The sequence below is a fragment of the Mus musculus genome, chromosome 2 (assembly GCF_000001635.26).
Source record: "Mus musculus strain C57BL/6J chromosome 2, GRCm38.p6 C57BL/6J".
In the NCBI taxonomy this organism is placed as follows: Eukaryota; Metazoa; Chordata; class Mammalia; order Rodentia; family Muridae; genus Mus; species Mus musculus.
This window is the reverse complement of record NC_000068.7, coordinates 50,424,502-50,434,353: the sequence shown is the minus strand read 5'-3', so window position 1 is coordinate 50,434,353 and position 9,852 is coordinate 50,424,502. Positions and strand designations below refer to the sequence as shown.

Here is a 9,852-nt window from a genome sequence, read left to right as displayed (position 1 = left end):
CACTTAGATGCAGTTGCTGCAGTGACTGCCTTCCCTGGTTCAGGGGTACCCAGTCATCTGTCTCTGCTCAGTACAAGAAACTTTAACCCCCATCCTCACTTCCTACAGTGGGAGCATCATCTCAAGTACAAGTCAAAAAGACTTAGTTACAGATGTGTTCCATCATCTCCAGGCATTATCATGCAATCAAGTGGTGCACTATGCATGCATATAAAATAATTATAGGATGACCCCACATTTTGTTAATTACAATTTCTCACTAAATCTGGAGATGGTCATATTCAGATGACAGCTGAGTATGGTACAATTCTTATTTTGACAGTGGCCTTTGGTAAGGGTTAAGTTGCTGGGGTAAGCAGTATTTTTTTTTTTTTTTTTTTTTTTTTGGCATTTGGGTGGAATGTTCTATAGATATCTCTGTCTGAGGAGATGCTAGGAAGAACAGAAAGATGATGCAAAATATGCAGCCAGAGGCAGCAAGGCTCCCAGAATCTCAGAGGAGCACTGAGAGAAGACCAATAAGTTTGACAAGCAAACAGGTAGGGGAAAGATGGAAGGAAGTCACCTGAGTGCGTAATGTAATATTCTCCTCCTGGGTGACTGTTAATATTTTCTTCACTTCCAAAAATGCACAGTTGAGCAGATGTTCTTTGAAAGGATTGCAAAGGTTTGCACACATCACACAGCAGTGGTATCCAGTACAATGAAGTATCTTAATGAAGTAAGTTGGCAAGTATTTGAAGCCTTTCTTCTCAGCAAGGCTTCATTCCAGCCAGTCCAGGAAGGTATAGTTTAAATGACGTTATCTTTCCTGGGATCCCCTGTACTTCCGCGTTGGCACCTCTGGCTGCATCCACTTCTTCCTGGGTGAGGAGGTACATGCAGAAGCCTGACTTTATAAGTTATACATGCCTTGAGAACGTTATGTATCTGGCATGCTTTTGTGACTTCTTGCCCAATATAGGATTTGAAGGCAGTAAATATGTGCCCAATGGCTGAAACCTAAAACAAAAGACTCTATGTGTCCTGTATCCAGATAGGAGGGACTTTGGGTGTGAACTGAACAGCCTGGAGTAGAGATGGCCAGTTAAAACACTTAGACACACATACCTTCTGAGCTCATTCATGAGGATAATAACAGCTTTGGGTCAGGTTGCTGCACATAGAGACTTCTACAAGAGAAGAGTGAGCCTTCCGGGAAAAGCACTGAGATTGCATTCTAAGTATGTAGCTCTTTGTTAACTATGGCCACACTGTACCTGTAGACAATGAGAAAAATAGGTCCTTTCAGGTTTGGGTTGAAGCTGAACCATTTGAGCTGAGGACGAAGAATGATAAAAAGTAATGGTAATTCTATGCTGTATACAATGCATACATATTTTAAGAGATGAAATATACTGTGTAACTTTAATTTTTTCAAAACCTATTTTTAATGATGGTCCTTAAACACTTTACCCTTCCTTGTAGCCCACCACCCACCAGAGTTAAGGAAAAAGAAAGGATACGAGGGAAGTGGACCTATTTAGAAAGGTTCTTTGGGGCAACTCCTGTCAGTCTTGTCTAGAAATTGGCAGTTCAGTTGACAGGTTAGCAGGCAGTGGCAGCTCAATCCACTAGCAACTCCTTCACAGATACACCAGCAGTCCAGTTCAGTTAGCAATAGTGGTGACAGGACCTAGCAGAGATAGCCAGGCCTCAGCCTTGGCTCGAGTCAGGGGGAGGGACCCAGAGGGACACCAGAAGAAGTTCTCAGCTGTGACTCTTTTAGGGAAGCAAGATCAACAAAGTCTCAAGGAGGCCCAGAAGTATTGCACAGCTAGATGTACCAACAAGCCGAGCTCTGCCTCTGTCTCTCAGTAGAGTCCTATTTATACCATCCAAACATCACATGTCCTCCGCACAGGTCTTGCCTCGGCACATGCATCCAATCAGCCTGAGTTCACAGAAGTGGCAAGAAACTGCAGCACACCACCAGAAGTGTTTGGTGTGTTTCTCTCTATGGTGTCCCAACAAATGGAGCTCAACTATGCAATGTAAGGTAGACTAATACATGCGTATCATTAGCAACGAATCCTTCATCATGTGTCATTCACATGCTTGCTTTAGCAGAACATCCTCTCTCTTGTGTCTGCTTCAGCAAGACATTCCTTCAGGAGTCTGCCTTAGCCTTTCATGCCTGTATCCACTTTTTTTTTTGGGGGGGGGGGGTTCAAGGCAGGGTTTCTCCATGTCGCCCTTGCTGTCCTGGAACTTACTCTGCATACCAGGCTGGCCTCAAACTCAGAAATCTTCCTGCCTCTGCCTCCCAAGTGCTGGGATTAAAGGCATGTCCACTTTTATGAAAGTTCCTTCACATGTTTGCCCCAGAAAAACACCATCCAACTGACTTTCTAAAGAACCCTTAAGTTCAATACTGAATCATCATACTGAATCATCATACTGAATCATCAATACTGAAAACAATGAAATATAAATAGTATTCAGCATTTCTAACTTACTATAGAATATCATTTTTATTTTAATTAAAATGTGATTCAATCACCATCCCCTTCCTTTTCCTCCCTCCAGCTCTTCCAAAGACCCCTTCCTCCAACTCCTTTCATGGCCTCCACTCTCAATTGATAAATTGAAAGCTTTGTTTTTTATTATCTTTACATATATATGTATGCACAAATATGGACAAATATATAAATACATTCTGCTAAGTTTGATTTGTTTGCATAAATATGGTTTCAAGGTTGACCACTCTGCACTGGATATCCAGTTCTTCCATGGGAGAGGCTAATACTCCCTCTCTTAGTGATCATTTGTTATTTGTAGTTCTCTGTCTATGAGTTGAACCCGGTGAGATGTTTTTCCCTTCATGTTAACATGTCTATTGATATTTCCATTGTTCTGTCCTGGTTCATGCTTTTTAGTTTTATTAAGTCCTACTTGTCAATAGTCAGGCTTAATTTTTGGACAAATGGACTCCTGTTCAGACAGTTCTTTCTTGCACATACATCTTGTAGAGTACCGCCAATGTTTTCTTCTACAAATTTTAGCATTTCAGGTTTCAAAATGAGGTCTTTGATCCACTTAGTGCGAATATTTTTGTGCAGGTAATAAATAGGGGCCAAATTCATTCTTTTCCCGGTGAGCACCCAGTTTTCCCAGCACTATGTATTAAAAAGTCTATCTTTTCTCCAATGTATGGTTTTGGTTTTAGGTTTTGCTTTTTGTTTGTTGGGGTTTGGTAGGGTTTTTCCCCCTTTGTCAAATATTGGATGACTGTATTTATGAGTATTCATGTTTGTGTCTTCTATTTATCCCATGGCTTACATGTCTGTTTTGTGCTAGTACTGTATTGTTTGTATTATTATAGCACTATATTATATTTGAAGGACAGAATGGTAATATTTCCAGTATTATTCTTTTTGCTCAGGATTGTTTTAGCTCTACAGGTTGGTTGGTTGCTGCATATGAATTCCAGGATTGTTTTTTCTAATTCTGTGAAGAGCATTGTGGGTACTCTCACTAGGATGGTATTGAATCTATCCACTTCTTTTAGTAGGATGACCATTTTCGCAGTATAAATTCTACCAGTCCATGGACATGGGATCCATTTCAATTTTCTAGCATCTTTCTCGACCTCTTTCATTAGAAATTTAAGGTTTTCATCGTAGAGTTGTTTGACCTTCTTGGTTAGGTTTATTTTGAGATATTTTATTGTCCTTAATGCTATATTAAATTGTTGTATCTCCATGATGTCTTTCTCAGTGTGGCTGTTGTTAGTGTTTAGAAAGGCTACTACATATTGTAGATTGTTTTTTTTTTTATGCTAACAGTTTCCTGAAATTAATTGTTCTAGAAATGTAAACAACCTGAGGGTTCTTCAGTTGAGGCATACATATACTCAGTAGAACACTCTTCAGCTGAGTTTTGGGGATACTTTATGTATAATATCATATACCATCTGCCACTGGGAATAATTTAATTTCTTCTTTTCCTATTGTGTCACTTCTATGTCTTGCCTTGTTGCTCCAGCTAGAGTTTCCAATGCTATACTGAAAAAGAGTAAGGATGGTGGTCAGTACTGTCTCATTCCTGATTTTCAGAGAATTGCTTCAAGTGTTTCTCCATTTGGGATTATGTAGGCTGTAGGTTTGTCATATAAAGTCTTTATTATGTTGTGCTATGTTCTTAGTCCAACTCTTTCCGGGACTTTTATTTTTGAAATTTCAATGTAATTATAACATTTTCCCTTACATAACCTCTCTCCAAATACCCACCCACACATACCCCTCATGCTCTCCTTCAAATTCATGGCCTCTTTTTTTCATTAATTATTATTATATACTTATATGTATGTGTATATTATATGTATGTATATTATTTGTGTACATTATATATTTATAATATATATAGTATTACATACAGTATATATAATTATATATATATTGTATGCATAATCACACACATATACATATGTATTCTAAATATAACTGGTTTAATCCATATAATGATACCTATATGCATGTTTTTAGGGCTGAATGCTTAGCATTAAACAGCCAATTGGTGTGCTCTTCACTGGGGAAGGCCACTTCTCCTATTCCCTGCCTTTCCCAATTGCCTGTCATTCTTTATGAAGTACTAAAGACTTATGACTCTTAATTACACATTTTGGCATGTTCATTGGTATTATTCTTATTCAGCTCATGTTGGGGCAGTCATGTTGGTGATACTTTATGGTAAGACTTTATGCTGGTCTAGTAAATTGGTGGTTATAGATTCTCCTCCAATAACCACGACTTCACTAGCACTGAGTAATTGCCTAGGTTTCTAGTACCAGGCATGGTCTTCTTGTTGAGGGAGACTTGAGTCTAATTAGAAAGCAGTTGGTTATCACCAAGGTATGCATGCCACTACTGCACTCTTAGGATTATCACACCATGTTTCGCTGATGTGGTACTACGAACTCTTTCATCATGGAAGTAAGGTGGATTTTATCAAAGAGCTTTTCTGTATCTATTGATAAGATCATGTGATATTTTTGTCTGTAAGTTCATTTATATAATTTATTATATTCATAAATATATGTATGTTGAACCAAATCTGTATTTTCAGGAAAAAGTCAGCTTGATCACCGTGAATATCTTAATATCCCTATATTTGGTTTGCTAGTATTTCATTGGAGACTTTTGCATATATGTTCATATGGGATGTGAGTTTGCAGTTTTGGTTTTTGTTCTTTTGGTTTGTTGTTGTTGTTGCTGTTGCTGTTGCTGTTGTGTCTTTACATGGTTTGGATTTTAGAGTAATACTGGCTTCCAAAAATGAGTTTGGGGGTGATCCTTCTATTTTTACTTTTCTGAATAAATTCAGAAGTATTGGTTGTAGTTCTTCCTTGAATTCTGATGTGACTATATCCTGTCCTTGACTTTTGAAGTTAGTTTTTTTTTTATTACTGTTTCAATTCCTTTCATTGTTACTGGTCAATTTATGTTCTTGGTTTAAATTTATTTGTGTTCTTATGTCCTTGATTTAAATTTGGTAGTTTAAATGAATCTAGAAATTCACCCCATTTCTTTTAGGTTTTCCAATTTAATGAAGTACAGGTTTAAATGTGTTTCCTTATAATGGTCTGTAATTCTTTGGCGTCTGTTGTTTCCCTGTTCATTTCTGATTCGGTTATTTGGGTCATCTGTATTTTGTTGTTGGTTTGGTTTGGATTTGGGCTAGTTCCACAAAGATCTATCAATCTTGTTTATCTTATCAAATAGTCAGCTCACATATTCATTGATTATTTGCATCATTTTCTTTGTTTCTATTTCATTAATTTCTGCTTTGATTATCATTGCCATCTACTGGGTTTGGTTTGTTCTTGTCTTTTCATAGTCTTGAGGCGCATCATTAAGTGTTCTATGATCTCTTAATGTGGTACCACAGGGTTATAAACTCCTTAGAATTGCCCATAGTGTATCCCAGAGGTTTTGTTATCTTATGATTTCATTTATATTTAGTTCTAGAAATAGTTAGAATTTTTAATCTTCCTTCCATTCACCATTCATTTGCTTGGTCTTTATGATATCATATACTCACAAGGGTTTTATTTGCTGCTGATTTTGCGTTTTGTTGCATAATGGTTTCATGGGATACATGAGAGCATTTTAACTGTTCAATATGCAATAAGGGATTCTTTTTGTTACTGTTACAGCATGTGGTTTATTTTAGAATCTCTTTCACATACTTATTCCTAAGTGGAATGTATATTCTTTGGCATTTGGGTGGAATGTTCTGTAGATATCTCTTAGGTCCTTTTGGACCCAATTGCAATTTAATTATGAAATTTCTCTTCTTCAACCTATCTATTAGAGAAACTGGGGTGTTGATATTGCCTGCTATTATTGAGCTTGTGTTCAGTTGTGATTTTAATTTTATTAGTATGCTTTTTATGAAATTGGAAGTACCAGCATTTGATGCCTATGTACTTAGTATTGTGATATTTTCCCGATTAACTGATTCCCTTGATTAAACTGAATGCCCTTCTTTGTAGCTTCTGATTATTTTTGACTTGAAGTCTATTTTGTCAGATATGATAATGGCCATGCCTATTTCCTTGCTGGTCCACTTGTCTGGGATACTTTTTTTTTTCCATCCTTTCACTTGAAGATGTATCCTGTATTTAAAGTAGACTTTCTTATAGAGATGGATTTTTGTTTCTTACTTCATTCAGGTAGCCTGTGCCTTTTAACTGGAGAGTTGAGGCCATTAATATTTCAAATTCTTATTATAAAAAGTCTTTGTAGTTCACTAACATATAGCTTACTTGTTTCCTTTCTAAAGGCTCTTAGATGTTATTATATTTCTCACAGATCAAAGTGTTTTTCCAGGATTCTTTTTAGGGTTTTGGTGTTGTTGTAGTACAGGGAAGTTTTTAGGATGTTTGTATCATGAAGGATTTTTCTTTTTCCTTAAACTATAGCAAACAGTTTTGCTGCATACAATACTTTAGCCTATCCATTGTGATTTGGAGTACACGGCTCTAGACTCTTCTGGATTTCAAATTTGCATTGAGAAATCACCTCTTATTCTAATGGGTTTCTCTTTATATGTGGTTTCTGTTTTCAGTCTTGCAGCTAACTTTTCTCTGAACATTTGGTGTTTTAACTACGATACTGCCATGAGTTGTTTCTTTTCTGATCTTGTATCGTTGAAGTTTTGTGTGATTCTTATATCAGGCTATGTCTTTCTTTAGTTTGGGGAGGTCTTCATCTGTAATCATGTTAAATATCTAGTCTATGTATTTCCACCCATGATCTATGTGTAAAATTCAAAGCTTTGTCCTTTTAATGGTGTCCCACATTTCCTGCATGTTCTTTCCTTGTGATTTTTAATTTTTCACATTCTTTGCTTATTTACTTTAGATCCTGTGTTCTATCTTGGACTCCTGATAATAGATCTTCTGCTTGATTCGTTTTCCTTTGAAGGCTTTTTCTTTGAGTTTTCAAACTGGGACATTGATTTTTTTTTTCTAGCTCCATTTTCATTTCAGCTTGTGTATCTTCCATGTGCCTATCTCTTTATTGGATTAAGTTTCAAGACAATTATCTGTACCATTCTAACCATTCTATTCAGCTACATATTTGTATTTTGGGGGCAGTCACTCAAGTATTTGTTGTTATCCTCTTGGAGTTCAATGAAGTGTTTGTTTCTTCAATTTATGGGTAAAGTTTATAATTATTATTTTAAATTCTATGTCTGAGGACTTAGCTAGGTAATTCTTTTTACAGAACACTTCTACTAGTAGCATGGAAGACACATTGTCTTGGTCATTCATGTTAGTTTTGCAATTTGACCTGGACTGTGGAGTTCTTTCTCCCATTCTGTGTCTGATATGATAACCTGACCTTCTTTTGATAGGGTCAGTACATGAGATACAGGGCCTGAGCCAGGTCACATAAAGCTGGTAGATACGCTATTTCACCAGACCAACAAAAGATGATTCACAAACTCTGGGTCTGAGGTTAGGGTGAAGATGTGGCAGAGAGAAGAGGAAAAGAGAGAAGAAGAAAGGAGTCTGAAAACTCAAAGGTGTCTTTCTATCAAATAGATTAGAAGACCACCTGTTCCAAGCTAGGCCTGTGTGTATGGAGCTAGCTACGGGGCAAGGAGGGGGATTGTGGGGTGGTGAGAAAGAGAAGTAATTTACCAGGAAAAGGTGGCTCAGGAATGAAGAGGGTTCATAGGATTCTGAAATTAGGCCCCTGAGTTTGCAGATGGTGGCAGAGAGGTGGGGGTGGGGAAGGCAAATGGAAGGCTTACCCAGGAAAGGTGACTTTCAAACCATGTGGGCTGAGGGTCTGGAATTGAGGATATCATTTTAAACCCACAAGCACCCACTTCCTGTGCTTCTTTACTCCATTTGCAGCTGGCACAACCTGCTAGAGGCCACTGCAACACGGCCATGAACAGACAGACAACTATAGAATCTTAATGAAATAAGACACCACGAGGAGCAGTTTGGAAAACTCCTTAAAGAATAAGGCAAGACACTCATTTTCACAAAGTTAGTTTGCTCAGAAGATGTCAGTTTGCAACTGAACATTATACGGTGTCCACTAACCTGTGAATCCAAGGCAACCATTTACAAAGGACTTCAGAGGTGGATCCAAGAACCAGACAGCCAGAGAGGTTCATGGGAGATATAGCTTTAATTTAGGATTTTAAGGAGGTTACAGATACAGAGTGATTTCCAGACATTAAAGAACTTTATAAAAAAAAAACACACACACTGCTATTTTTTTTCCACAAGCAACAATGAATTGCAAATTCTAGATCTACTGGATGGAAGGTGAAAATGGAGAATTAAAGTCAAACCAAATAAACAAAGGAAGAAGGAAACAAAAGGCTGTGCACACATTTCACTGGGGATCTATTGGCTTGTCCCAGAGCCTGTTTAATGCACAACATTTTCCCAACAACATGGTTAGAATAGAGATTTTCCCATGACTAGAATTTACCTGCGTTATTGAAAACAGCTGCTTGGCTTCTCTTGGGTAACTTTCCAATTTATTACCTTCAAGTATGGATTGTTTTCATTTAAAAAAAATTCCAAGCCACACAGCATTATGTATAATAATACAATCCTGCTCTGATAATATCTGTTAGCTATTCAAACGCAAAGGCGTTCCATTTAATGGAACCAGGTTCATTTATTCTGCAAATGTTGAGCACAGTCTTGTAGCATTTACACCAGCAAAACCAGAACCTCTGAAATCAATAACTGAAGGGTTAGGGTGTCAGTCATAATTTACATTCCCAGCTGATAGCCACAGAAATGAAGCCCTTCGGAATTATTAAAATGCATTTTGTGCAGAGTATTTATTACTTGGCATTTCTTATTTATGATTCATTGAAAGATGAGGCTAAGGGAAATAAAAGACAAACTAAACTTTTCCAGAGTAATGAGGTCCTATTTGCTCTAAGCCAAACTCACTTTTATGAGGGCTTAACTCTTATGTTGGTTTCATTCTCGAAAGCAATGATTTTCTCTTTATCTGTATGAGAGCCCTTTCTTAAACATACTTATTTAACACAAAGAAAATGCCATTCATAGACCTTGGTTCTAAACTGCATTATCTAAAATGCCTGATGGATAAAATTTTACTTGACATGAAACCACAAAGTGCGAGTTATTGTAAGCTTTCTGATAGAGTTACTTATGACTGCACTAGGACCGGCTGACTGCTGGATCTGTCTGAAGAACTAAGGACTGCCATCCCCGTGGTTAGAATTATGTCCCAGAGAAAAGCAGCAGGGCCCAAAACCACATTTTTAAATTAGTCTATCTCCTACTCACACAGGAGAGTA

The 9,852-nt window shown here is 37.4% G+C and overlaps 1 long non-coding RNA gene across 1 annotated transcript in view; it reads right to left on the bottom strand.

Moving 5' to 3' along the window:
- Positions 1 to 386: 386 nt before the first annotated feature.
- Gm13483 (predicted gene 13483) overlaps positions 387 to 9,852 on the bottom strand; it is a 137,158-nt gene continuing 127,692 nt past the window's right edge. Inside the window, exons 2-3 of the long non-coding RNA NR_040362.1 lie at positions 1,111 to 1,259; positions 387 to 863 (exon numbers count right to left, since the gene is read on the bottom strand). This is a non-coding gene — a long non-coding RNA (predicted gene 13483). The remainder of the gene's footprint in view (positions 864 to 1,110; positions 1,260 to 9,852) is intronic.